General features: G+C 41.1%; 1 long non-coding RNA gene across 1 annotated transcript in view; it reads right to left on the reverse strand.

Moving 5' to 3' along the window:
* Window positions 1–3362: 3362 nt before the first annotated feature.
* LOC114633464 overlaps window positions 3363–27463 on the reverse strand; it is a 31858-nt gene continuing 7757 nt past the window's right edge. Inside the window, exons 2-3 of the long non-coding RNA XR_003713202.1 lie at window positions 15411–15512; window positions 3363–3399 (exon numbers count right to left, since the gene is read on the reverse strand). This is a non-coding gene — a long non-coding RNA (uncharacterized LOC114633464). The remainder of the gene's footprint in view (window positions 3400–15410; window positions 15513–27463) is intronic.

Raw genomic sequence — 27463 nt, forward strand, 5'->3', positions numbered from 1 at the left:
CTGAGCCTTGAACCTGAGGTCTTATACACACTAGGCAAGCACTCTACCACTGAGCTACATCCCTAGTCAGTTTTACTTTTCCTTTTTTTTTTTCTTTTGGTTTTTCGAGACAAGGTTTCTCTGTGTAGCCCTGGTGTCCTGGAACTCACTCTGTAGATCAGGCTGGCCCTGAACTCAGAAATCCACCTGCCTCTGTCTCCCAGTTTTTCTTTCAACACAGAGAATGCACATATCCAAGACTAGTGTCAAACAGGCGACAGTCACAAGCACCTCCCATCGTTCTATTTCTATCCAACCTAGAGTTGTATTTCACAATGCCAGAAGATAATGAGGCTTCACTTAAAGTATCAGCACTTTGGGGTAGGCTCTTTTTTATGCAAGACCAATTATTTTTAGCAGCACTAAAAGGAGAGAAATAAAAAACCACTGTATATCTACACTGGTGAAAATAAGGTTCAACCTGATATATTCCAAAAGAAGGTATGTCATATGAAGGTTCCAAAGAAAGGCACACCTTAGCATAACAGTACAGGACTTTATAAAAGAAAGAAAATCAGGAATATAGTTTTTTGTTGTTGACTTTCAGGGCTGGGTATTGAACCCAGGCTCACACATGCCAGGCAAGAGCTCTACCACTGTATTACATCATAGCTCCAATTTAAAATAACAACAACCACAATAGTAGTAGTAGTCATTGTTATTATTGTTGTGGGGATGTGTCCATTGCACAGTGTACTTGTGGAAATCAAAGGACAGTCGTTAAGGAGTTGATTCTCTCCTTCCACCTTGCTGAAGCATGGTTTTTCTTGTTTTTGCTATACTCTATACTCTAGGCTAACTAGACTGTGGCCTTCTAGGAGAGTCTCTTGTCTCTGCCTCCTATCTCCCTGTAGGAGTGATGAGATTATAGATACATACCATTGCATCTAGGGTTTCTTCCTAAAACTTTTATTATATTTATTTACTGGAGTGGGGTGGGACTAGACATGCCCAGTTAGAAGACAATCTGTGAGAGTTTAGTCTCTCCTGCTATCCTGTGGGTTCTAGGAATCAAACTCAGGTTGTCAGCTTTGGCAGCAAGCACCTTTATCTGCTAAGCCATCTTGGTGACTGCATGTGGCTTTTTTTTTTTCTTAATTTATGAGTACACTGTAGCTGTCCTTAGACACACCAGAAGAGGGCATCGGATCCCATTACAGATGGTTGTGAGCCACCATGTGGTTGCTGGAAATTGAACTACTTAACCACTGAGCTATCTCTCAAGCCCCTACATGTGGCTTTTTTTTTTTTTTTAAAGAGGGTTTTTGAGATTGAACTCAGATTATTAGGCTTATGTAGTAAGCCTTTACCCACTGAAACATCTCGTTGGTCCCTTGCTAGAGTAGTATCATGTGTGCCTTGCATTTGTATATGTACACCACAGCATACACGTGAAGGTCAGAGGACAGATTTATGGAGTTGGTCTTTCCCTGTACCTTATGCAGGTTCCAGGGATTGAGCTCAAGTTATAAGGCTTACATTGTAAGCCGCTTTACCCACTGGGCCATTTCACTGGCCCTTGCTAGACTAAATCTATACTTAGATATTAAAAAAGAATACTTTCCTAGCATGAGCAAGGCCCTGGACACACAGGCAAGTAAGCAAGCAAGGAAGCAAGCACACATGGTAAAGCAGAAAAAAATAGACGGCTTAAATCTACTAACCTCCTGGTATCTGATGAAAACAAGTGCTTTCAGAGAGGAGTGCGTGCATACTATTTCTGATGTACCTTACATCACTGATGTACCTTATGCTGAGTCCTCCTGTCACTCTATCTCAGTGATCTCCTTCTTGGTAAATCATGTCAAAAGCAATCAACTCCAACTGATCCAACTAGGACCCAAACTATAACTAATGTCAGATTAAATTAAAAACAGCTAAACTCAATCTTGACTGTCCCACTGTCACAGAGTATCAAAAGTTCTAAAGACTTTTTAAGTATGAGTAAATGACCCCCAAGCACACTGGGCTGATTCTGTCAGAAATGACCAGCTGGAACTGGGACTCAAGGACAACACTACCAGCCTGCTCTTGCACAGCAAGCCTCATCTAACCTGCCGAATGTCAGCTTTAAGGACAAGTGGATTCCTTAAATGCTAGTTCTAGACTTATCCAGGAAAAAAAATAAGCAATACATTCAGGAGGAGCCGGTTTTTCTGTTCCAATCATTCGATGTCTTCACTCAGATATTAAGAAGAATAAAAACCTATAATATTGTTTTGCTTCTCTAAAACATACATTTCAAAGATCATATCCAATAGATACCTTATCATAGGGGGCCAATAATTGTGATAGAACTAGTTTGCCAATATAAAAGCTTTTTTTTTTAATTTCTCTATACAAGGATTGACTAGACTGGTTTTTGCCTTTGATGCTAATGCTATAAAGACTGTACTTAACATGAGGCGCATATTGGAGGCAATTCTTTCCTGATGGATATGCAAGATGGCCGAACACTGGAAACAAGGAGTGCAGTCTGAAGAGCTATCCTTCTCTGCCAATATCCTTTAAGTCAGCTTCATGTTGTAGCTATGGCAGCAATCCCAGAGTGAGAGAGTCAGGCTGTGTGGGCTTAGAAGGTTCCCTATATATCCATGTGTTCCTTTCTTAGATTTCTTTCAGGGCTAGTTAACAGATAAAGTAGGTGGGTAGAGAATGGCTGGCTCATTTTACTGATTTTCTAATTGGCAATAGTAGATTATGAAGAACAGTACCATGTGGGAAAATACTGAGCCAGGATAAAATTTACATTTCCAGACATAAAGCCAAGAAAAATCTTCATTTTGTATTAATAATTATTTGATCTCTGGTTTAGGAAGCAATTTTGCTATTAAGATGTCTCTTCTATAAACTGCCTGCCATCTGTTTTATCTGAGTCTAGTGACAACCTTCCATTTACCACTTGTGACAACTGAGGTCTCCAAAGAATAGAGATCTCAGTCACAAAGACACAGCTCAACCAAGTAACCTACAGTCGTTAGACAGGTTCCTAGAAGACACTTTTTGAATATGATAGCAAATCATTTTAAATAAACTTGCTCCAATGACTAAAAGAACACTAGTGAGTTCTCATGATTAGCTATGATGAATGGACTTCTAGCTAGGGGTGGTGGCGCATGCCTGTAAGCCCAGAACTCAGGAAGCTGAATCAGGAGGCACTGTCATAAGTTCAAGGTCAACCTGGTCTACAGTCCCTACTTGAACAAAACAAAACAAAATACAAACAATAGCAATACAAGATCCGATTTTCTAAGACCCCAGTGTGGGGAGGAAGGCACTGTTAGATCCTGTACAGAGCTTCTTTGGTGCTGGTACAGTCCTTACCTGACAGTCAAAGTCCTGGAAGTTTCGTGTGCCATTCTGTCAATAGAAGTCAGAAAACACAGTCAGTTTCCCCAAATGTGCAGTAAATTTAGTTCACAGTGAAAGTAGTGTACGTGTAGCCTCCTGGTTGTCATAAACTAAAATGATTCTCATTGAAGTTTGGAGAGGGAGTGGGTGTTTAATATGCTACTGCAGACTATATTTTCAGAGGTGAGATTAACATGAAGATAAGTCTTGTTACCCAGCAAATCTTGTGTCACGCCTTCTGTGGAAAGAAAGCAGTAACGTGTAGGTTCACAGTGAACCATGAACCATGCTCTAAAGTTAAACACACAGAGGAAGCACTTGGAAGGGAAGAAACCTGGAAGGGAAGATATTGGAGGCCACCCTGAAAGGGATGGAAGACGGAAAAATGGTTTCCAGATCTAGAAGAAACAGTAAGAAACCAAAGCCAAAAATGAAAACTTCAAATCTAACTGTTGTTAGATTTCTTAAGAAAAGCAATGTTGGGGGATGACTAGCCAGTTAAGAGTGAGCACTGTGCTGGGCATATCTTTAATCCCTGCACTCCAGGCAGAGGTGGATCTCTGAGTTTGAGGCCAGTCTTGTCTACAGAGTAAGTTGCAGAACAGCCAGGGCTACACAGATAAACACTGTCTTGAAAACAAGAGTGCACACTGCTCTTGCAGAGAATGTGAGTTCAGTTCTGGCATTCACATGGGGAAGCTCACAGCTACTTGTAATTCCTGTTCTAGGGAATCCAAAACTTCTAGCTTCTGCAGGCACCTCCACACATGTGCACACACCCACACACACATGTATATAAATAAAAATAATGAATCTTTTTAAAAAAAAAAAAAAGAAAAAAGAAAAGCAATGTTGCGGGCTGGAGAGATATTTGATCCAGGTTAGGTTGACTCACAACCACCAGTTAAGCCCGGGTCCAAGGGATCTGATGCCTTCTTCTGGCCTCTGTGGCCACTGCACATTGCACATAGGCTCACACAAACAGACATAAAAAAAAAAAAAAACCAATGACATTTCCCCACCCCTAAAACCCAATGTTTCTGAAGGAAAGAAAAACCGAATAGAGTTCTTAATAGGTTGTCATATTAATTATATCTTACAAAATAGCCAGTAAGAAGTGGGGAAAGTCACCACAGCATTTAAGAAGCATACCATATCTAAAAACTCCAAATGAAATTCACCATGCTTCTAAATGGGGATTATATGATGGTAATTCTTGAGGGAATCAATGGAATGATTCAGAGGCATTGCTGCAGTGTTTAAGATGCCAGGGTTGAAAACGTACAGTGTAAGAGTACAGAAAGGGAACAGGTGATATATTTGAGGGAAAAAAAAAGAGAGAGAAAACCCTTCTAACTTGATTGTTCATGAAGTACAAGCCATCCCCTCAAAGGCTCTCTTATTAGACTGTTATATAATGGCACATGTATCCATCTTCCCAATAGCTTTCAGAAGGCATGGAGTTGCTAATCATCTTTCTCAACACTGCCCCTCTAGATATCTAACTGTTCAAGCTAGTCTTAGAAATAGTTCTTCCAGCCGGGCGGTGGTGGCGCACGCCTTTAATCCCAGCACTTGGGAGGCAGAGGCAGGTGGATTTCTGAGTTCAAGGCCAGCCTGGTCTACAGAGTGAGTCCCAGGACAGCCAGGACTACATAGAGAAACCCTGTCTCGAAAAACCAAAAAAAAAAAAAAAAAAGAAATAGTTCTTCCATGAGCCAGAGGTATAGCTCTGCAGTAGAGCACCAGCCTTAGAATGTTCAAGGCCCTGGGTTTGATTCCCAACATTAAGAAAAAAAAATACCATTCTTCTTGACCTACCACTTACCCAGCTATCAAGGCAAAGCAGAGGTTGAGGCAGAGCCTTATAAATACACACACCAAAAGAAACAAACTATCCTGTTCAGGAGAGGAGCTGGAGTAATCTGGAGCAGTGGTATCCAATATAGTAGCCATTAGTTACATGAACAATCCAAGTTATACATGTATGTGTGTAATCGTTTTTACATTGTTTTTAATTTTGCTTTGTGGGACAGGTTTTCACTAGGTAGCCTTAAACTCACAATCCTCTTAGCTCCTGAGTGCTGAGATTATAGGCGCATGTAGTACACCTTGCTATTAGGTTTAAAATTATCACAGAAACTTGTATATGACATTGATGACCTTCTGAAGGAATAAAGTTCTAGAAAAGCAGCCTTGGGTTTTCAACGATGTACACAGTAAAGCAATAACAGATCAACCATCACGAAACTGCAGATAAAAAGGACAGAGAAGGCTGGTCTGAGCATCATTCTTGACTCAAAGCTGAATAATTAATTTTAAAGCCTTATAGAATTACAGCATGTGAAGATAGCTATGACAGCCACACAGACACAGGATAGCACACTCCGGGGAAGGCTGCTATAAGCAAAGATGCATCATAGTATTGAATGGCTCCTCTTACTTAGTCCCAAGGGATATTGGTAAGAACTTATTCAGAGAAGCCGTTGTACTTAATTTCCAGTAAGACTAAGAAAGACCAAAGGAAGGGTCCTTGCACAGACTAAAGTGAATGGTTTCAGTAAGATAGAAATGATCAGCAGGGAAGTTCTTTGACTTATACAATAAACGAGCCAATTTTTAAAAATTAATCCAGGCACATGCCCTTAGCTGAGGTAGGATTGCTGAGAGTTCAAGGCCAGACTGGGTGGTATAGTGAGTTCTAGCCTAGCTTGGCTAGATTATGAAGCCTTGTCTCAAAAATTAAAAAAAAGATCAGAAAGACAATACCAACCCATTAACTACTATCTGTCTCTGTATAGGAATTATGAGAGCTCATAATTCCCTCAATGTTTTTTTCTATAGTAAGCATGCATTTCCCTTTTCTAATTTACACAAAAAAGATTTGTACAAAAAGCACAGACATAAGATAGGCCATATCAGTGTTCCTGGAGGTTCCTTTAGGGACTATTTGAAAAGTCACTCTAGCCTGATTGGGCTCTTCAGGAGCAGCTGTCACCGGTGCATATACTCAGCTTCCTTGTGGTCACATGAGAGCACCCACAAGGCTTTGTGTGAGGTATGAGCCTCTGAGAAGAGCACAAGAGAAACACCAAAAGTAGAAACAGGCAATTCTTTCCAGAAACACCAGCTATCCTGTTTGCTGAGAAGTTAGCAAAAACCTTAATCAAATGATTTTTTTCTTTTATTTAATGTTTGTGTGTGTGTATGAGAGAGAGGTGCATCTGTGTGCAGTGCTCTGAGCTTCACATGTGCTTCACATGTGGCTCAATATAAGGATGTTTACACAGCATATTCAAAGCCCTGTGTTCTAACTTCAGCACTACACAAAAATTAAACAACAAGCAAAGAAAAAGATAACTTCAAAGCAAGTAACTCCCTTAATTGAGTAAGAAAAAAGTAACTAAGAACTGGTCAAAGAAAGAAGTATGAAATACAAACAAATAAAAAACTGGAAGGGGCCGGGCAGTGGTGGCGCACACCTTTAATCCCAGCACTTGGGAGGCAGAGGCAGGCGGATTTCTGAGTTCGAGGCCAGCCTGGTCTACAGAGTGAGTTCCAGGACAGTCAGGACTACACAGAGAAACCCTGTCTCAAAAAATCAAAAAACCAAAACCAAAAACAAAACTGGAAGGGAAAAACAATAATTATTAAAGAAAAGAGAGATGCATTCTCACAATACAATCAAGAACTGTAAAAGGAGGGTAGGTAGAATTGGTTCAGCACTTCTGCAACTAAGCAGAAGCACTGACTACTCTTCCAGAGGACCTGAGTTTGGGTCTCAGCATCCACATGGTGTCTCACAGTCATCTATAACTCCAGTTCCAGGAGAGCTGACACACTCTACTGACCTTTGCAGGGACCGAGCATGTATGTACACACACACACACACACACACACACACACCCCACAGAGGCAAAACATATATAAGTGGTTCTAAGAGGCAGAAGGCAACGGCAGAACGTGAAGAAAGATGAGATGATAAGCAACACCCAGAAAGGACCTGGGAAATCTGCCGGTTATGTGAGTTTGCAGCAGGGAGGGTGGTCTATGTGTGTCGTACCATCTATTCTTGGTCCTGACACCCAACAAGTGTAGAACTGTCATCTTGAAGAAGTTATGAATGCCTCAAAAGAAAGACAGGATGAGAGGCAGACATGAAGACCAAAGAGGGAAGCAGCTAAAGAGGAGATGGCAAGTTGTTATAACAATAAAAGTCTTAAAAATAAATTGATCTCAAAAACAAAATGACACAAAATGGAGAGCTGAGTGTGGTAGCACACCACAACCCAACCTTATGCGAGGCCCCGAGGCAGGACAACGACAAACCACAGGCCAGCCTATTCAACTTAGCAAGACTCTTTCTCAAGATAAAGATCTCCCAAAGGGGAGCATGGCTGGAGATGTAGCTTAGGGAGCATACAAAAAACCCTAGGTTCTATTCTTAGCACTGGGGCAAAGAACAAAACAATAAGGAACCTTTCAGAGAAAAGAAAAATCTTCCCAACAGAAAGTGAAATGAAACTGGAGAGTGAGCAAGCAGAAGGGTCAAGTAAGCTCAGAAGACAATGTCTCTCTTTAATGACTAAGACCAGAGCACTAGTTAGGAATCAGTGTCGCTTTAGAGCTCTGACATAAAGTCCTGCTACACAGTCAAGGCTGGCCTCAAATTTATGATTCTTCTGCTTTAGCTTCCTTCAGCAAACCATTCTCTGAAAAGAAATATGTTCAAGCTGGTAATCCAAGATTTGAGTGAAAATTCTATATGCTTTAAGCATCTATATCAATTATTTTCAAAAATAATTATCAGACTTCCTAATAAATCCTAAAGAAATCCTAATAAATGCTAAGACTGTCTTCTATAATCAAGTTATCATCTGTAGACTACAATTTCAACTTTGAATCTGACATCTACACTATACACTATTAGGCTAATGTTATAGGTCACAGATTCCTGCATTAAAAAATCCTTGAGCTTGGGCTGGAGAGACGGCTTAGTGATTAAAAGCACTAAATGCTCGTTCAGAGGACCTGGGTTCAGTCTCACCACCCACTTGGCAACTCTCAACTGCTTGTAACTCCTGCTCCAGGGGGTCTGACTCCCTCACATAAGCAGGCGAAGCACCACTGTACATAAAATAAAAATAGATACATTTAAAAATCCCCTGGGCTCTCAGATAGGTTGGTGACTATGTTTTGGGCTCTCCTTACCATCTCCCGTTTCTTGAAATTGTTTGATAGCCACTCAGTCTATTGTGGTGGCATTAATACTTGCTGAACACACTCCCTGCCCAGTGTCGCTTCGGTCATTTCTGATAACAGTTGTGACAATTGCTCTTGGAACACTAAGATATACCCATCCTCTAGTTCAAAACAGAATAGCATCCCAGAATAGTCTCTGATGAAAGAAAGTGTCAACAAATGTAAGTTTAACTGCAGACACTGGGTGGACTAGAGGATGAACCCAGGGCCTCAAACTCATGATGAATGATCTACCATCAAGCTATGCCCCCATGCTCTTCTCTTTCTTTCTTTCTTTCTTTCTTTCTTTCTTTCTTTCTTTCTTTCTTTCTTTCTTTCTTTCTTTCTTTTATTATTATTATTATTATTATTATTATTATTATTATTATTATTTGGTTTTTCGAGACAGGGTTTCTCTGTGTAGCCCTGGCTGTCCTGGAACTCACTCTGTAGACCAGGCTAGCCTCGAACTCAAAAATCCGTCTGCCTCTGCCTCCCAAGTGCTGGGTGGTGCGCCACCACCGCCCGGCCTTTTTCTTTCTTTTAGCCACAGTTTTATTATTTTTTTCCTTCAAAGCACACTCCATCTCCTCATTCCCAGAAACTCAGACTACACAGTGATCAAGTTCTCATTGGCCAAAGCCAAGAGTTACAACAGCAGGGCATCCCTAAACCCTTCTCCAATTAATCTTACTCTGTCTCTTACCACTTCCCTGACACAGGATCCATGGCCTCATTTTTCTTGGAATTTTTTCATAATCTCAGATTCCAAGAAAGCAACACTACCCACATGGAGTCTAGGCCACAGAAAGTAAACATTGCGGGCTCACCTGGGAATGCTAGGGACTCAGGCACTGACTGCCCTATGACACTCACTACATCTACTTTTCCAGCCCCTTCCTGACACTCTAGCCAGCCTTTGACCAGTAACCTACCAGGTAGGCCAGACCCTCTGGAAAGCTTTATTAAAATTCGAAAATGTTATTATTGCATGTATGTGTATGACTGGAAGAGGAGGGATGTGTATAGCACTGTACGATTGTGGAGGTCAGAGGACAAAGTGCAGTTGGTTCTTTTTTCCTACCTTTACTTGGGTTTGGGGATCAAACTCAGGTCATCAGGCTTATACATGTGCTGTTAAAGGCTGAGCCATTTCATGTCCTTCTGCCCGTGCCCTACCCTGCACACACCTTTTCAAAAAGTAACCCCGATACACAAACTCTTCTGTTTCTATTCTCCTGGAGCTTACAAATATGTTGCTCCCAGGGACCGGAGAGATGGCTCAGCAGTTAATAGTGCTTGTAGCTGCTCTTCCAGAAGTCCCAGGTTCAATTCCTAACACCACATGACAGCTTACAAGCATCTCACACGTTCAGGGAGGATTCAATGCCATCTCTGGTCTCTATGGACATGAGGCACACAAGTGGTACATAGATATACATGCAAACAAAACGACCATATCAATTAATTATTTTTAAGTTGATCCCAGAGTTCTTCCTCTTACAATTCTTATATACACCCCTTTTCCCTTTGCTTATATGTCTAGTTTTTAGTAAAAAAGCAAACCTTAAACTACAGTATGGGCTATTTCACAATTTATTATAATAACCAACACAAAGCAAATAACTTGTTTGCATTCATCCCCTTGGGTATTTATTCCCCTTTCTGATATATCTTCAACTTTTCAGAAGACAACTCTGGCTTCCTAGTGTTTTCATACCTGACTTTTGGCTTTCACTAGGCTCTGTAGGCTCTAAAGCCATAGTAGGCAGACTAAAAGACAGGGAGAGAGAAGCATAGTGGGCTCTCCTGCTTGGAAGGAGATCTGCTGGGTGAGGTGTCTGGACAGCTAACAAGCTGATCAAGGTCAAAATTAAACATTAAATATGTAGGCTGTTGGACATCAATGGGAAGAACGGCCCTTGGTCTATGGGGGTTTAGTGCCCCAATGTAGGGAATGCCAGGGCAGGAAGGCGGGAGTAGGTGGGTGGGTGGGGGAGCACCCTCACAGAGAACGGGGGAGGGGAGATCTGGAAAGGGGATAGCATTTGAAATGTAAATAAAGAAAATATCCAATAAAAAAATGTGTGGGCTGGACAGGTAGCTCAGCAAAGGACTCCAGAGGACTGGGGTTCAGTTCCCAGCACTCACATGGCAGCTTACAGCTGTCTGTAACTCTAGTTCCAGAGGATATGATACCCTCACACAGACATGCATGCAGACAAAACATTAATGCATATAAATAAATCATTTTTAAAAAGTTAGAGGTGCTAGTCTGTGTTCTAACTCTTTAATAGACACTGGCTCTGGACCAGGTATGAGCCTCATCTGTAAAACAGCTGAGTATTTGAAAAGAGGCTAGAAGAATAATATAATATTTGGTTTGTCTGTTTATTTTGTTTTTTTGATGAGACAGGGTCTCTCTACTCTACATAGCCCTGGCTATCCTGGAACTACCTCTGTAGACTAGGGTGGTCTTAAACTCAGAGATCTACCTGCTTCTGCCTCCTGTGTGCTGGAATTAAAGGTGTGCACCACCATGCTCAATTGGAGAATAATATAGTATTTCTAAAAATACTCTGAAAATGGCTAAACACTTTTTTGAGACAGAGTTTTACAATGTAGCCCTGGTTAGCCTGGAACTCACTATGCAACCAGACTAGCCTCAGACTCTTGACAGCCTTCTTGTCTCTGCCCTCAAAGTGCTAGGATTTCAGACATAGGCCTGGCTTTCCTTTTTCTTTTAAAACAGGGTCTTGCTGGCTGGAGAGATGGCTTAGCAGTTAAGAACACTGACAGCTCTTCCAGAGGTCCTGAGTTCAATTCCCAGCAACCACATGGTGGCTCATAACCATCTGTAATAGGATCCAATGCCCTCTTCTGAAGGCAGCTACAGTGTACTCCTATATATAAACTAAAATAAATTATTAAAAAAAGAATTAAATAAACCAGGGTCTTTCTATGTAATCTAGGACTTGGTCTTCTCTTATCTCAGCTTTCTAAGCACTGGTACTATAGTTGTGTAACTACCACATTTATAATGTTATTTGAAGGGGAAAACACTCATATGTCCACTCATATATAAATTCTAGATTGCTGGTTACTTTTTTTCATTACTGGAGCTAAAATAAGTATGGAAAATTCACCCACTTCTTGACAATTCTGAGCTATAGACAAAATTACAGTCATACTAAAATAAAAATGAGAAGAACACAAGTTATAAGACAAGTGAACATGAGCTTCTCTTAAAATATATGGAAAATGCTTCCTTATGGTCACCCTAGGACATGTTGTTCCCCTGTAATAACAGGGTCTGTCTACATTCCCTTTAGCTCCCTGAAGTCTGAAAGGATTTGGGAATATCTTAGGCTAAGAGCAAAGCATGAAATGAAAGATGGGGTAAAATAATATAATATACGTTTCTAGGTTGCTCCTGAAAGATAAAAAAAAAAAAAAAGTCACACTGGCAAAGTCTACATGGTCACAAAGGCAGGCAGAACATTTCAGAATAGGAAAGACTTGGTTTTCAGACCCAGCTCTAGCATTTACCGACTGGGCAAGCTGGCCTATCAATCAGATACTGTTATCTGTTAAATGAAGATTATAGTACTTTAAAGAGAAATCTGAGCACTAAGAGAGAATGCATGTAAAGCATTTGGCACATAAAAAGTACTTAGTAAATGATAGGATAGCCCATACCCCACAATGAAGAAAGGGAGCAAGGAGGAAAATGAGGGAGCGGGAGGGATAGGAGCCAAAACAACAGCAAAGCTTCTCAAGACATCTACTCAAATCCAGAGGCGTTTCTTTTAATACGACTGACTGTCATTCACGGACTTTGCATCCCAGATAATATTTAGCAATATCTAGAGACCTTTTTAGTTGTCACCACTGGGAGGGGACAGCTAGTAGCATCTAGTGGATACAGGCTAAGTTGTTGCTAAACATTCTACAATGCATAGAATAGTGTCCTAAACAATATCAGTCCAAAACATCAGTGCCAATATAAAGAAAACCTGCAGGCATTACCTGGAACTCAATTTGTGAGCCACTTCCTTTCTTAGCTTTAGCCTACTCAGCAATATGGAAATGTCCTTATCTGTGCTCTCTACCTCACCGAGCTGTCTAGAGCATCAAATGACACCATGGAGATGGAGGAGAGGCATTTTCCTCATCATCTTCTTTTACAACATGTACAAAAGCACCGACTCACTGACCAGAGCTGGCAGTTTTCAAACGCCAGGGAATCCGTGCAGTTGGGAAGGCGGAGAGCTAAGAAGTCAGTGGTCCATGGGAATGCCACTGTTCAAAGGGACTCTTGTCTACTTAGTCACAACATGGGGCTTCCATGAATAGTGAAGAATGGGACAGGAACATGTCTCAGCGAGAAAGAAGCAAGATGGAATGTGGAAAGTGGTTGGGAACAGAACAGCATATCGAAGAGAAACTGACAGCTGTTAGGGAGTGAGGCTTTGCTTGGTGTCCGTTTATTTTGGCCATGACGAAATACCATGGAGGGGAAGACTTACAACAACAGAAAGTTAATTCCTCACTGTTCTGGAAGCTGCAAAGTTTAAGACGGAGGTTTCAGTTTCTGATGAGGGCTCTCTTCCTGCTTTACAAATGGCTGTCTTCTCACTAAGTCCTCATACGGTAACAAGAAGAGGCCACCAACCATCAGATCAGGCTCTCTATCTTTCTGATCTTACTGAACTTTAATCACTTCTATAAAGGTCTGTCTTAGTTTTGTACTGTCGCTGTAACAAAGGCAAGTGTGGGAGAGGAAGGTTTTGTTTTAGCTCACAAACCAGGTTATATTCCACAGCAGCTTCATAGTCAGAGTGGCAGGAACTTGAAGCAGCCAGTCCCAGCCACAGTCCAGAGCAGAGAGAGTACAGACATGCCTGCCAGTGCTCAGCTTACTTTCTCCTTGTTCATACAGTACAGGACCCAACCCCAGAGAATGGTGCTGCCTACTACTAGGCTGTCTTCCCATCACATCACTTAGCATAATCAAGACAAACCTCCAGTCATGCCCACAGACCATCCTAATCTAGATATTCAATACTGAAAGACTGTCTTCCCAGTTGATCCTAGATCACGGTAAGTTGACAATTAAAACAGACCATCACAAGGCTTTCTCTCCAAAAGTCACATGTGATGGGGGCTAAAGTTTCAGTGTGTAAAATTTCGGGGACAGAATTCACTCTATAATATTCAAGCAAATATTAAAGCAATGCCTTTATTTATAAGTAGCTCAGTGGCCGAGCACTTGACAACCATGATTCCTTGGTTTAATCTTCAGTACAAACAAAAAAAACTACACTGTACCCTAGACCAGTCCAGTAAGGTATCAGTAAGGAAGGATGACTTGGCATTAGTGATTCTTACATCTCCATAGGTAGCTACAATCAGAAGCCAAACCTGAAACGTGCTGACCACAGTCTTTACCCCTTAGACTGGTCTGGAGTGGGATCTGGGATCTGCATTTTTAAACACTCCCTTACCTGATTCTGATGATTAACAAGACTGAAGACAGGTTATTTCCTTGCTGAAGCTAAACTGTCAGCTTTCTCCTGCCCTGAGAATATTCATTTCTGTGGCTAGACCTGAGCTTTAAGGCTATAGATTTTAGTATCTTCCTCTTCTTCATGGCATGTCCTTTTACGTAAAGTCCTTCATATACACAGAAAAATGGTATTTAATGGATAGAGATTTCTGGAAACATTGTGGGGGCAGTCAACAGAAATCAAGAAGGTCTTTAGAAAGTACAGACTGCCAAAGAAGAGAACATAAAGTCTAGTGGAAGTCAAAGGAAGGATAACAGAGAGAAAAGGTCACAGAGAAGAGTATGGGGCTGTCAGGATGCAATATAACTTAGTGAAAATCTAAGTCAGTAGAGAAAGCTGTTATAAAGAGCTTTGCTTGGGACAGAGAAAGAAATTAGCATTAACGTCTTTCGGTGCTCTCATCCTTTCTCACCCACCTGTCTCCCCACACCCTCTCCACTCTTTCCTCTAAGGATGCTGTAGACCCACACTGCTATAAAGTATTTAAGAAGGCATTTGGACAATGGGCCAAAAGAACAGTGCAGCAAAGAGTTTCTGGTGTGTACACCAAACTGGAAGGGACAAGAAAGATCTGTTGAGCTCTGGTGGCTTTCAAGTATGCCATTCATCATGAAACTCTCTAACACCAAGATAAAAATGAGGTACATTCTGCTGGATGTGGTAGTGCACACCTCTAGTCCCAGCTCTACGGAGGCAGAGTTTGAGGCCAGTCTACAAAGTGAGTTCTAGGGCTACACAGAAAAACCTTGTCTCATAAAAAACACCTTTACCACCAAAAAATAAGGTAAACTCCTGATGTCTATCTCTGATGAAAATGGTCACATGGGAGACTTAGCAAACTTTTGAGAGAGTGCTGGAGCCTGCATTCATCACTAGCCATGCATGATAAAATCTCCTTATAGAAGAAACTGAGAGTCAAGTGTTTGGATCCTAAATCAAATACTCCCTTCACCCTTTCTATTTAAGTTGGTCATATTATTTTTTTTCTTTCTATAAAATAGAAAAAGTTCAAAATATGACTGAATTTGCTTACTGAAAAGAAAGGGCCGGGGAGACATCAAAGAGTAGGTTAGGAAATGAATTTTAAAAAGTATTCCCATCAATAAAAATCATCAAGCTAAGTATTTTACTTAGTATTTCATATATAAAAAATTAATAGCACAAGAAAACCATCTATACATATTTTAGCTAAAACAAAACCGTCTTTACCTTATCATTTAAAAGTGGTTTGATCTCTGTGAGTTGAACATCCTGAAGTTCATCCATGAGGATGGCTCAGAGCAGATTAGTCTCAGGAATAAATCAGTAACTCTGAAACAGAAGAGAAGAGAAACATGCTTAAGCTGGTGTTGGAAGCAGAACATCATTCATTCAGATACTGGACTTTGTTCCATGTACACCATGTACATGTATGTACATGGACATGGACAGCAGGGTACAGCAGACACACAGTGGAAGCAGATGGACTATCAAATGGCCTGTTGTTCTTCCCCTCTGGTATTAATACCGTTTCACAGCTTCATACCCCACACCCCAGATCTATGTCCTGCTTTTGATTAACAGAATGAGGGAAATGAGAGAGAATGTACATGAGTGCTTTTATGTGGTGACATTACAAAATATTTAAACTCCTGTCTTGCTGAAAGACATTCTGCCCTGCTCGTTGTGTTGAGCCAGCTGGCATGCTATAAGAGAGCCATGTGGCAGGGAACTAAGGGCAGCTTCCTGTACGACAGCAAGGGGTGGGGGTGGGAGACAGAAAGAAACTGAGACCCTTGGTTCAATAATCTCTACAAGAAACTGAATGCTGCCAACAACCACATGACACTGGAAACAATTTCCTTCCCAGTGGAGACTCCGCTGAGAGGTAACCCTAACTGACACCTTGTTTGAAGCCTTAGCAAGGACCCATGACACCTTGAGATAATAAAGGTATACTGTTTTAGGTTACTATGTCTGTGGTGATATTTTAACAAAGAACAACAAATACCTTTGCAGTCTGCAGTATATACCTTGGTTCCTAAAGATGGGCAAGAGAAAAATATTCTCAGAACTATGCTTCAGGAAGCAATGATGTGGAGAGAGGGTTAAGGAAGGCAAGAGCCTAAGGTAAGAATATAGAACAGGACCCTGAATTAGCAATGGCAAGGGCAGTGAAAATGAATCAACAGCTCTACTGAGGAATCTCAGTGTGACAATGAAATGGTAGCTGACCTGGGATGGCCTTCTACAAGTCCATTATCCTTGATACTTGATATTCACACTCACATATAATCACCCACCTGAGCAAATCAGGAATCACTTACGTTACTAATAGAACATAAGAGAAGTGATAAAATGTGACTTGTTTAGACTTCCATTACATGAGTATTTTAGTTTCTGTGATATTGAATTTCTATCACCAAGGGAGGAAACTATATTGTGAGGGTACACACAGACCTCTGGAGGTCCCTGTGGAGGGATCCACACACCAGTACTAATCTGCTAGCCATGTGAGTGATCTTGCAAATGAATCCTAAAGACTCAGTCAAAGCTTAGATGTCTAAGCCAAAGAACCACCTGACTATAACCAGCTGAAACACTAGCCAAGGCATTCCGAGTTCCTGACCCACAGAAACTATAAAAGATAATCAATAATTTTGTTTTGAAGGGATATGCTTTATAGCAATAGGTAGCCAGTAAGAGGGACCACATTGTCAAGTTCAAAGAAAGGAAGATGGCTGAGGGAGATGAGGTAACTAACCAGAAAGCCTTCCTTCATCCCACCATCGTCCCACCATATGGCCTTGGCTAGGCTGTAAGCCCTGGATACTGCAGGTACATGATTCTCACCCTGTGGAGTAAGCTCCACACTTTCTTCCTTCTTTCTTGTCCCTGGACCTATCAAATCACAAAAAATCCTAACTCAATGATTTTGAATTATGGCCATTCAATGGCACTTACTGGAGAGCTACTGTGCAAAGCACTAGGAAAGATCAGAGAGTGTTCCTTCCTCCTAGGAAGTTACAAAACAGCAGAGATGACAACGGTCTCTCAAACAATAAATACAAAGAGGGGACACGAGTTCCCCGTGGGAACCATTGCTTCTGACCTGTAAGAAGTAAGACAGCCTTCAAAAGAGACTGGTGTGCTACAGACGCTGGACAGATGACGGAGTTGTATCCTGATTAAACCCATTGTGAACAGAAATTATGCCCAAAATGATTTAACACATCTATCCTAACTAAAGATCATGGCTCACAATGCAGCACACTGCAGTGTGTCTGCTGCTATTCCTCATGCTTACATTGCTGTCTGGTGATATTGTTGCTGCCTCTGTCTAGCATGAGCTACATATCACTTGCCCAAGAAACAGAAACTCAAAGCTCAGAAGGTATAACGAATTTTCTAGCATGTATGTGGCCCTGGGTTCAATCTCCAGCTCTGAAAAAAAGTCTGAGATTTATTTATTTATTTATTTATTTTGTGTTTATTAATCATATAATAAACTGTGGCTGTATTTTATTTGGAATTCATATGATCATTCAGACCGTGTGAAAATAATAGATTAATAAAAGATACTTTACTTATAATTCTTCCATCTAAGGATAACCATTTTATCATCACTAGCAAGGCAGAGGCAGGAGGATCAAAAGTTTGATACCGTCCTAGGCTACACAGGAAGAACCTGTCTCAAAATACAAATTTTAGTTTATTCCCATGATGTTCTTTTTTCCCATGTAAAATGATGATATCCTGGTATTATTTTTTCCATACCATCTACTTTATTTTCTAGTTCAATTTAAACAACACAAACTTCATTGTGGGTGTGTGGGTGTGTCGGTATGTCCGGCCCCAGGTTCAAAGTCAAAAGACATCCACTTACTGCTCCCCTGCATTTTTTGTTTGTTTTCTAAGGCAGGGTTTTAAATACCCCAGGCTAGCCCTAAACCTGATTATGTGTATCTGAGACTGTGCTTGAATTACTGATCCCCCTGCTTCTAATGGTGACACTGCAGGCATGTGTCACCATGCCCAACCATCTCCTGTTTCTATGATAAAAGAAAATGGGATGACAGTGTCAGTATACACTTAAGAAGCAAACTAAAGAAGGCTGTCCCCTCGATGGGCAGACTATGGAGGGAAGCTATAGCTGCAGGATTGTTTAGAAATTGGCCAGAAGACAGGAGCGTTTGCCTTCCACACATGAAGGGACATAGTGAATTCTTTTCTCCTTAGTTCCTGCCATCTTGAGCCTTTACCAGTGAGCAGTTTTATAATATCTATGAGAAAAGGAAGATCACATGGTGGAAAACTCCATCTCCAGATCCCTCAGCTGCACAGACTGGCTCCCTCCTGGGGATGTGGCCTGCAGTTCCGGCATCTGCTGCCAGGTCCCATCCTGGCACAAAGAGGTACTGATATTTTTAAAAGGCTAGTAAAGCTTCCATAAGCTACAGTAGACAATAAATATCTGCTCTCTCTCCTAGTCTTGAGAAGAAGTATGAAGAGTATATTTTTACAATCACCCTTCGACCAGAGGAACAGGAAAGGGCAACGTAGGCACCAACTCCATGCCAGGAATCCTCTCACATCAATCTCCCAGGAAGGCATCTTCATTTACTCTACAGACGAAACTTAGGCTTGGACCTGTTTTCTGAAATTCTAAGTGATAAGGAAATGACTTAATTTTTTTCTGTCTCCACTATACCATAAAGTCTATACCAGGCCCACCAGCTGGTTATGGAAACCTGGATCAGCTCCTTCCTCCCCACCCACACAGTAGCATCCCATGAGAAAAACTTGATGGAAGCCTAAAGCTATCCTATACATATTAAGAATGACTCAGACCCCTTGGAAATGTAGGTTTGAGTCATCACTCCAGGATAAGAACTCATTCTTTCAGGAGCTAATTAAGGCAAGGAGAATATGAAATAAGTAAAGAAGAAGGGAATTAAATTCCAGCTATTTTTTGGCAGCATGTTTTAAAAACAAGGGCTACTTCTCACTTCTTAAAATAGTGTGCTTCAAACTTTAATGTACATTCTCCTGGGGCTTTTATCAATTTTGAGGGATAACAGCCGAGCATGTGATCCATCACTAAGACTCAGAGATCATTTGAGATGAGAGGGTGATCTCTGACAGCATCTTTAATAGAGATAGAACGGAGACTCTATTATTTCATCCTGCTATCTTCCAAAAAGAATATATTCAGTATTTTTCATATAATAAACTATATGGATCTTAAAAAAAGACTCAACAAGCCAGATCAACCAGAAGGAGAATATACCGAAAAGAAGAGTTTAACCCAGGTGAGAGTGACAGTCTATCAAGCAGCTGAAATTACATATGTAAAGAATACAGGAGGGACTAAGAGGATGCTTAGAACTCACACACTGGCCCAGCACACACAGGCCTGAGCCTCAGCACCTCTGAGAAACAAACATCAGTTAAAATAAAATAATGGGAAATTAAGAATTGATTTAAAAATGGCACAAGGTCAGGGAAGAAACATGTCTTTGTCAAAAGTTTCCAGTTAAGGGAGATAAAAGAACAATGACCCAAACAAATGGAGATGGAGGAACTGAAAAAGAGCAAGAGACATTACTGAACATTTCTCTTTAAGTCAGGAGTCAGAGAGATCTGAGTTCAAGTAAGAGTGAGATTTAGAGAAATGAGTCCACAGGTCATCACCAAACTACAGACCCTGGGCTCTTCAGAAGGACAGGTGAATGATGGAAAGTAGAATCATTAGGAGATAAAAAGAAAATGTTTAGAAGCACAGGAGGAAAAGCAGAAGAAACACAGTGTCAAAGAAGTCAAGGGAAAAGAGGTTTACCCCATAAGGGAGAAAACTGTGTAATGATGGAAGGGAGGGAGAGGTTGAGAACCGGAAAAGCTTTATCTTCTGGCAGGAAGCATTAATGGTGTCAAAACCTAGGAAGTTCCGTGGTCTCACGAGGCTGGGTCTGTGTTGAAGTCCATAGGGGTCCTGAGTTCAATTCCCAGCAACCCTTTGTAAAGGGATTCTGGTGTGTATGAAGACTGCAACAATGTACTCACACATATTAAAAAAAAAACAAACAAAAAAACAAAATCATCTAGTAACCTATGAAGTTCAGTTACCTATGCTGAAAAGCTCTGGACTATGTAGATCATCTTTTTATAAATTTTGAAAATGCTGTTTCTACATTGAAAGGCAAGAGAAAAATGTTAGTAGGAGGTAGAGACAGTAGTGTTTTTTTGACACACACAGAATACTAGAACGGTCTTTAAAGAGCATCAAGACCTGGGGTTTTAAAGAAGTTTGGCAAACTTCTGAATAGAAAACACAGAAAAGCATAGAAGCTCTGTTGAAGAGTTGGTGAGGCTGCTGTGTCTCTGCAGAACACATCAGTCTAACAGTGTAGAGACAGGAGCCCAGCTCCGTGGCAGTGTGCTTATCTAACATGTGTGAGGCACTGGGTTCCATTTCTAGTGTCGCAAGAAATAAAGTCCAGTGATGCAAAATGCAAGCCTTGGTTCACTCAGATAGTACAAGGCTGGAGATGCACGGACCCTTCCAGTCCCAGAAAGCATCCCTAAGAACATCAGGAGTGTAGTCTAGATGTAGGCAGGCCCATAAAGGGCTGAGTGACACTGGACAAAGCATTTTCCCTTTCTGTAAAGGGAAGAAGTTAGGCAGAATGATCTTTTTGGGTCCTGGACAGGACTGACATTCTGAATTCTCTATAAATGTACTTCTTTTTTTCCTCAGGCCAACCAGTTAGCAACCTAATACGAATCAAGAACTTAGTAAAGGTCACTCAGCAGATCAGCAGATATTTGGTCTGACCCTAAGGAACATGAGAGTCTGCACTGTGAAATTTCTAGTACTCAAAAACATTAACAAAAAGAAAAAAAAAGAAAAAAAAAGCAGTAATAAAGTACTGTTTTATTTCATAGCTTTCTCCCATGACCAAGGTACTTTGTTATCTTTGGCTTTGTCTGGACATACTGACATCAAGATACTCATTGGTATTCTAGGGGCAAAGTCACTTTTGGTCTTGGAAAGAATGCAGACAGATTACCAAAACAGAACGAAAGCCGCAAACAAGAGGCACACTCAGGGGGAATGAGCTGGAAGGTGTCTCTTTCTCTTCCTCCTTCCCTCCCTCTCCTAACAGCTCATTGATTGTAACAATGAAAAACAGAGGCACTGGCATCTTAGCTAGAATAGAGATGAAAAAACCTGAGACTTAAGAAGACAAACAGACCAACTAATAATAATTGGCTCAGGTGGAATTGAAACTCAAGTTTTCTAACAGCAAATGTTGACATTATGCCCAGTCTCACACACTGCCTCACTGATGATTATAGACAAAGACAACGTCTGGTGTCAAAGACAGCGTCTGCTGTTGGGGGGAACGTGTTCTGTGTATTACCGTGTTTAGTAATATCCCAGACATTTACAACTAGATGGCTATAACATCCTCTTCCAACAGCTCTAACAATCCAAACTGCCTCCATATAGTGCCAAATAACCTCTGTAGAGTGTTAGTCATTAGGTTAAAGAACTATCAAAGTTTTACCAGTTTAAAACCCTATCAAGTTTCACCAATGGTATTTCTCTGTGTATTCCACCTTACCAAGAAGAAAGAGGGCCACTTGGGCTGTCCTCCACTGCATCTAGTGCTTGGAACATAGCTTTGGAGCTAAAAGAAGCTTCCCCAGGGCAGAGGCAAGACAACTAAGGGCTAGGATGGCCAAGAGATTCCTCAAGGAGTGAGAATGGTGGATCCTGAAAGGCCATGTTTGACTAACCGGAATGTAGGAGAGGACAAATGAGGATACTCACGGTAAGGAAAAAAAAAAAAAAAACCATAATACAGCACTGTAGCTTTGAGAGAAGACAAGGTTCAAAGGAAACTGAGTCAGAAAAAAGGGATGCACAACTACTTTTTTGCATGGACAACATTAATGGTTTCTAGGAAGAATGACACAGCTTAGCTTTATGAATTGTTTGAAACTTGGTCATCTTTGCCAGATGTGGATAATCCTTTAATCTCACCACTGGAAAGGCAGAGGCAGACGGACTGCTGTCAGTTTGATGCCAGCTTTGTATTTAAATCTGTGTTCTAACAAACAGACAAATACAAACAACAGAACAAAAAATCAAAGAATAAACAACAACTTCACCCCCCCCCCCATTCCATCTCCACAGCTCCAAGCAGGTTCTGCACCAGCCAGCCTGAAGCAGGCTAGAATCTCACATAAAACACACAACCAGTAAAAGAGGTCCGCATGTCCAGATCACATGGCAAAAACACAAACAATATGAAAGACAAGATGTTTCCCCACCAAGCCCAGCAGTCCTACAGAAATGTTCTCCAATAAGAATTACCTAGATGGGGATGGAGAGATGGCTCAGCCGTTAAAGCTAGGCTCACAACCAAAAATAAGAATTACCTAGACGAACCCTAGAACACAAAATTTAAAAGATCATAAACATAATTAAAACCATTCAAAGGGCTTAAAAAGAACATGAGCAAATGCTTCAGTGAATTTAAAGAGGATGAAATAAATTCTTAGTGAAGTCCAAGAAAACACAAGTGTAAGGCTGAACAAAATGATAAAGACAAATCATGTTCAGAAAACTGAATTCAGTACAGAGATAGAAATACTGAAGCTAACATGAAATGGAACTGAAAAATTTAATAGCCCATTTAGAAAACTCAAGGGAAAGCCTTATCAGTAGAATGGATGAAGTAGAAAGCAGACTATCCGGGCTTGAAACTAAAGTACAAGAATTGGACCATTCAAACAAATAATATAAAGAACAAAACAAAAAACCATAGAAGAAACATGCAGGAAATTTGAGACACAGTGAAAAGACCAAATCTGCTCTTGCCCTCTTGCCTTCTTGCTCTAGCTCTGTCCTCTCGCTGCTTCCCCTCTCTCCCAATCCCCTTCCCCCCTCTCTCTCTCCACGTGCTCATGGCTGGCCTCTACTCCTCTACTTTCTCTCTTTGGTTTTCTCTATCTCTACTACTCTCTCAACTCCCCTCCCCATGCCCTGAATAAACTCTATTCTATACAAGAAAAAAAAAAGACTAAATCTTTGAATTATAAGCATAAAAGAAGAAGGAGGAGGAAGAAGCAGGAAAAAGAGCATCATCATCATCATCTCAGGTCAGTGGCATAGACCAGATCTTCAATAGGATCAGAGACGAAAACTTCCCCTACTTAAGTTAAGACATACAAGAAGCCAACAATACCATAGACAGTAGAAAGGAAACTCCACACAGCATATTATAGTCAAAACTCTAAATATACAGAACAAAGAAAGAGTATTGAAAGCTTCAAGAGAAAACCCACAAGCACACATGAAAGAACATGCACTAGACTAATGGCTGATGTTTCAATAGAAACTTTAAAAGCTACAAGAACCTGGAGAAATGTGCTTGAAGTTCTAAAAGAGCACAAATGCCAACCTAGACTACTGTGCCCAGAAAAACTATCTGCCATAGTTGAAGGAAAAAGAAAAACTTTCCATGACACAGACTAAAAGAATTCATGTCCACCATACCAGCTCTACAGAGAACACTGGAAAGGATACTCTAGGGTGCAGAGGGGAGTGAGCATAGCCAGGAGACCACAGAAAGGAAACAAATGAAGCACAAATACTGATACACAAAGCAGAACTAGGAACAGAAACAGCAAAACAACAACATAAAGGCAGTCAACACACACCTGTCAATAATAACTTTATATATTAATGGCCTCAACTCCCCAATTAAAAAAAAACATAAATATAGCTCTCTTCCTTAACAACAAAGCTTCTTTTTACAACATATGGGAAAGATGGAAAGAAACTATTATAGAAATCTACAACTGGAGAGATGGCTCAGTGGTTAAGAGCACTGGCTGTTCTTCCTTTGGACTCCAGTTCAATTCCCAGTAACTGTACAGCAGCTTACAATGGTCCTTAACGCCAGCTCCAGTAAATCCAGCAGGCACATACGTAAATGCAAACATCTTCTGGCACATACATAAATGCAAACAAAACACTCAAACACAAAATAAAAACAAAACTGATTTTTAATTTTTAAATTTTTATTTTTTAACATTTTACTTTTATTTATGCATATGTATGTGTTAGCATGCACATGTACTTGCAGGTACCTGAGGATGCCAGAGGAGAGCATCGAATCTCCAGGAACTGAGTTCCAGGGAGTTGTGCTCTGCCTGATGTGGGTTCAAGAACGGAAATCAGGTCCTCTGCAAGAGCAGCAGGTGCTGTTAACTACTGAGCTGCTTCTTCAGTTCCTTAAATAAATCTTTAAAAAAATTAAAAATTTTATAAAAAAGGAAGGAAGGAAAGGAAATATGGTGGGTGTAGTGGCATACGCCTTTAATCACAGCAGAGGCAGGTAAATCTCTGAGTTCAAAGCCAGCATGGTTTATTCAGTGAGACTCAGTCTCAGAACATAAAACAAACCAACCAACCAGATAGATAAATAAATCCACAACTGGTCAAAATGCAGAGAACAACTGACTATGTGGTGCTATACCCCTATTAATATATCTAGAATTCAACTCCTACACCCAAGACTAAAGGAACATTACCAAAGAGGGGGCAGAGAGACTAAGAACCAGACGGGCAGGATACCTGCTGCTAGACAGTATCTTCTAGACAGGGAAGGTGAACCCATGAAATCCCAATAATTGTGAGTATGCTTACCCCAGGGAGTAGCACTATTTGGAGGCGTGACCTTGTTGGTATGGGTGTGGCCTTGTTAGAAGAAGTGTGTCACTGTGGGGATGAGCTTTGAGACCCTCCTCCTAGTTGCCTGGAAACAGTCTGCTCCTAGCTTCCTCCAGATGAAAACATAGAACTCTTAGCTCCTCCAATAAGTACTATGGCTGCCTGGACTCTGCCATGCTTCCTGGCATGATGATAATGGACTGAACCTTAGAATCTATAAGTCAGCCCCAATTAAATGTTATCTTTTATAAGAGTTGCCTTGGTCATGGTGTCTCTTCACAGCAATAAAATCCTAACTAAGACAACATGTGTAATGACATCAGCAGCTGACATGTCAGATAGGGGAAATCTCAAAAGACCCACACTAGATGAAGAGCTACAGGAAATCAATGGCTGCTGAGGGAAGAACACTCAGTTTTCTCTAGGGACAAACTTCTTGATAAGTTATTCAATGTTGGGAGCCGACTCCTAGCCGAAAGAGGCTATCATCTTTGCAGCCATCTCAGGCCATATACCCTGACAAGAGACTTGTTTTCAACAGCCCACAACAGCTGAGCACACTCTGATAAACATCTTGTTTTTCTCACATATCTTGTTTTGCTGTTTAGTGCCACCAGCTGCAAGGTGCACATGGTCTCCACGCTACTGGGTGCACGTGATATCCACGCTGCTAGGCGCACGTGATATCCACGCTGCAAGGCACATGACGTAGTGCCTTCAGCTGTGCTTGTCCACGAGGGCAAGGCACATGGTAAAGGGTATAAATACCCAGGATTTCCTTCCAATAAACGAGACTTGAGAGACTTGATCAGACTTCCTGTCTTGTCCCCATTCTTCGAGTCTCCGCCCCACTCTCTCTCTCTTGCTAGACCCTGACCCGCGGACCGGAGCAGCAGAATGGCCGTTACAAAGTGGCCCCCAGAACGTGAGGCAGCTCGGGTGGCTACAAAGTGGCGCCTCAACGTTGGAGCTCTAGTAAGCGGGGTACAGTGAAGGACACAGCGGGAACTGGAAGCGTGCATCCTCACTCCTGCGCTGGAGACCCTGCTGACTGACCCGAACAGGCAGCTACAATTCAATCCAAAATAATCAGCCCTAAACACATATAGATATGTATAACAGTAAATGGACTAGCCAGGTTGTGTGTGTATATTTATAGATATAATAGATTATTATTATTATTATTGTTGAAGAGAACATAAATTTTAGAAGGAGTTGTGATTAGACACATGAGCTGGAGGGAAAAGAGGAATAAGTGGACATTATGAAAATACAATACTAGTGTATGAAGTTCTTATAAATTTAAATATTTACGTTTAAAGCACACAAAATCCTTGTTCATATTGTTTACAGCTTTCTTAGCTATAGTTGAACCTGAGAGCTTTAAAGAATATCAGTACATGGTCTCAATCCAAAAGATCATTTTAAGTATTTGGGGCAGGGCTTGAGCATTTTTTTTTTTTTTAAGTCTTTGGGTAATTCCTAACCAGGGCTAAGAAGCACTGGTCTTCAGCAGTGTCCCCTTCCTCCAATAAGGGAAGAGACACAGAACATTTAAGTCATTTGACTAAGTTCAGGCACCTGAATGAGTATGAGGCTAAGACCACCATTTAGACACCAGGCCCAGATTCTGGAAGATATTCCAGGACACTGGGCTATTTTCCAAACTTCCATCTATAAGAAACACAATTATGTAATGACTTGGCTCTTAAGTTCTGTCAGGTTTAAAGCCTGAATTAATCTAATCATGAAACCATTGACTGCATCCTCCCAAGTATCTAGGATAATGGATGTTGGTTTCACTGCTGTCTCCTGAGGGCCCTTAACAAAGCAAAGGATCTCTAGAGACACCCTGAGAAGCCAAATAAACAAACCACGGAACAAGCAGGCCTTTTAAAAACTAGCTCACAGATTACTCCTACACAAATGAAAATCTGGGCATCTTGCTACAAGGAGAAATCGTTTCAGAAGCTGCCTTCCTTCCTACATAAGCAAAAGACGGGAGTGAGGGTCAAAGGCAGCTGTTGAGGTATACCCATAGATCTTCATTCTAACAGGAAATACGCTTGCTTCTCCTTGGCCCTGGATAAGGATAACCACACCCCTCATAACAGACCCACCCTTTTGCTCTGTCATTCTTGGGCTCTGGCAGCAGGTGGGAAATTGACGTGTAGAGACTGCCAAGGAGGAAATCTGAGTCTGCTCTATGTGCTCAATGTATTCATTCCGGGGTCTTGATACCTATAACTGGTAGGACAGAGCAATCCCCACAGACAGATCTTGTTAATTACAGACTCTCAACCAACAGGGAGCTTTCTAACATAGGGTTTATCTAAAGTAACTCTAGCACCAGATGCACAACCTTCTGCCTTCCACTCTTGAAGGACGCAGCTCAAGACATTAGGGAAGCTACTGTTGGCAAGGCCTGGTACGGAGCTTGGAAGAGCTCCGGGTTCCTACCAGCTAAACACAGAATCCCTGAAAACAATCCGTTCCTTTCTACAGTCTGAATGGACAAACAAGGACAAACAAAAGC

The sequence above is a fragment of the Grammomys surdaster genome, unplaced genomic scaffold, assembly GCF_004785775.1.
Source record: "Grammomys surdaster isolate TR1022 unplaced genomic scaffold, NIH_TR_1.0 677, whole genome shotgun sequence".
In the NCBI taxonomy this organism is placed as follows: Eukaryota; Metazoa; Chordata; class Mammalia; order Rodentia; family Muridae; genus Grammomys; species Grammomys surdaster.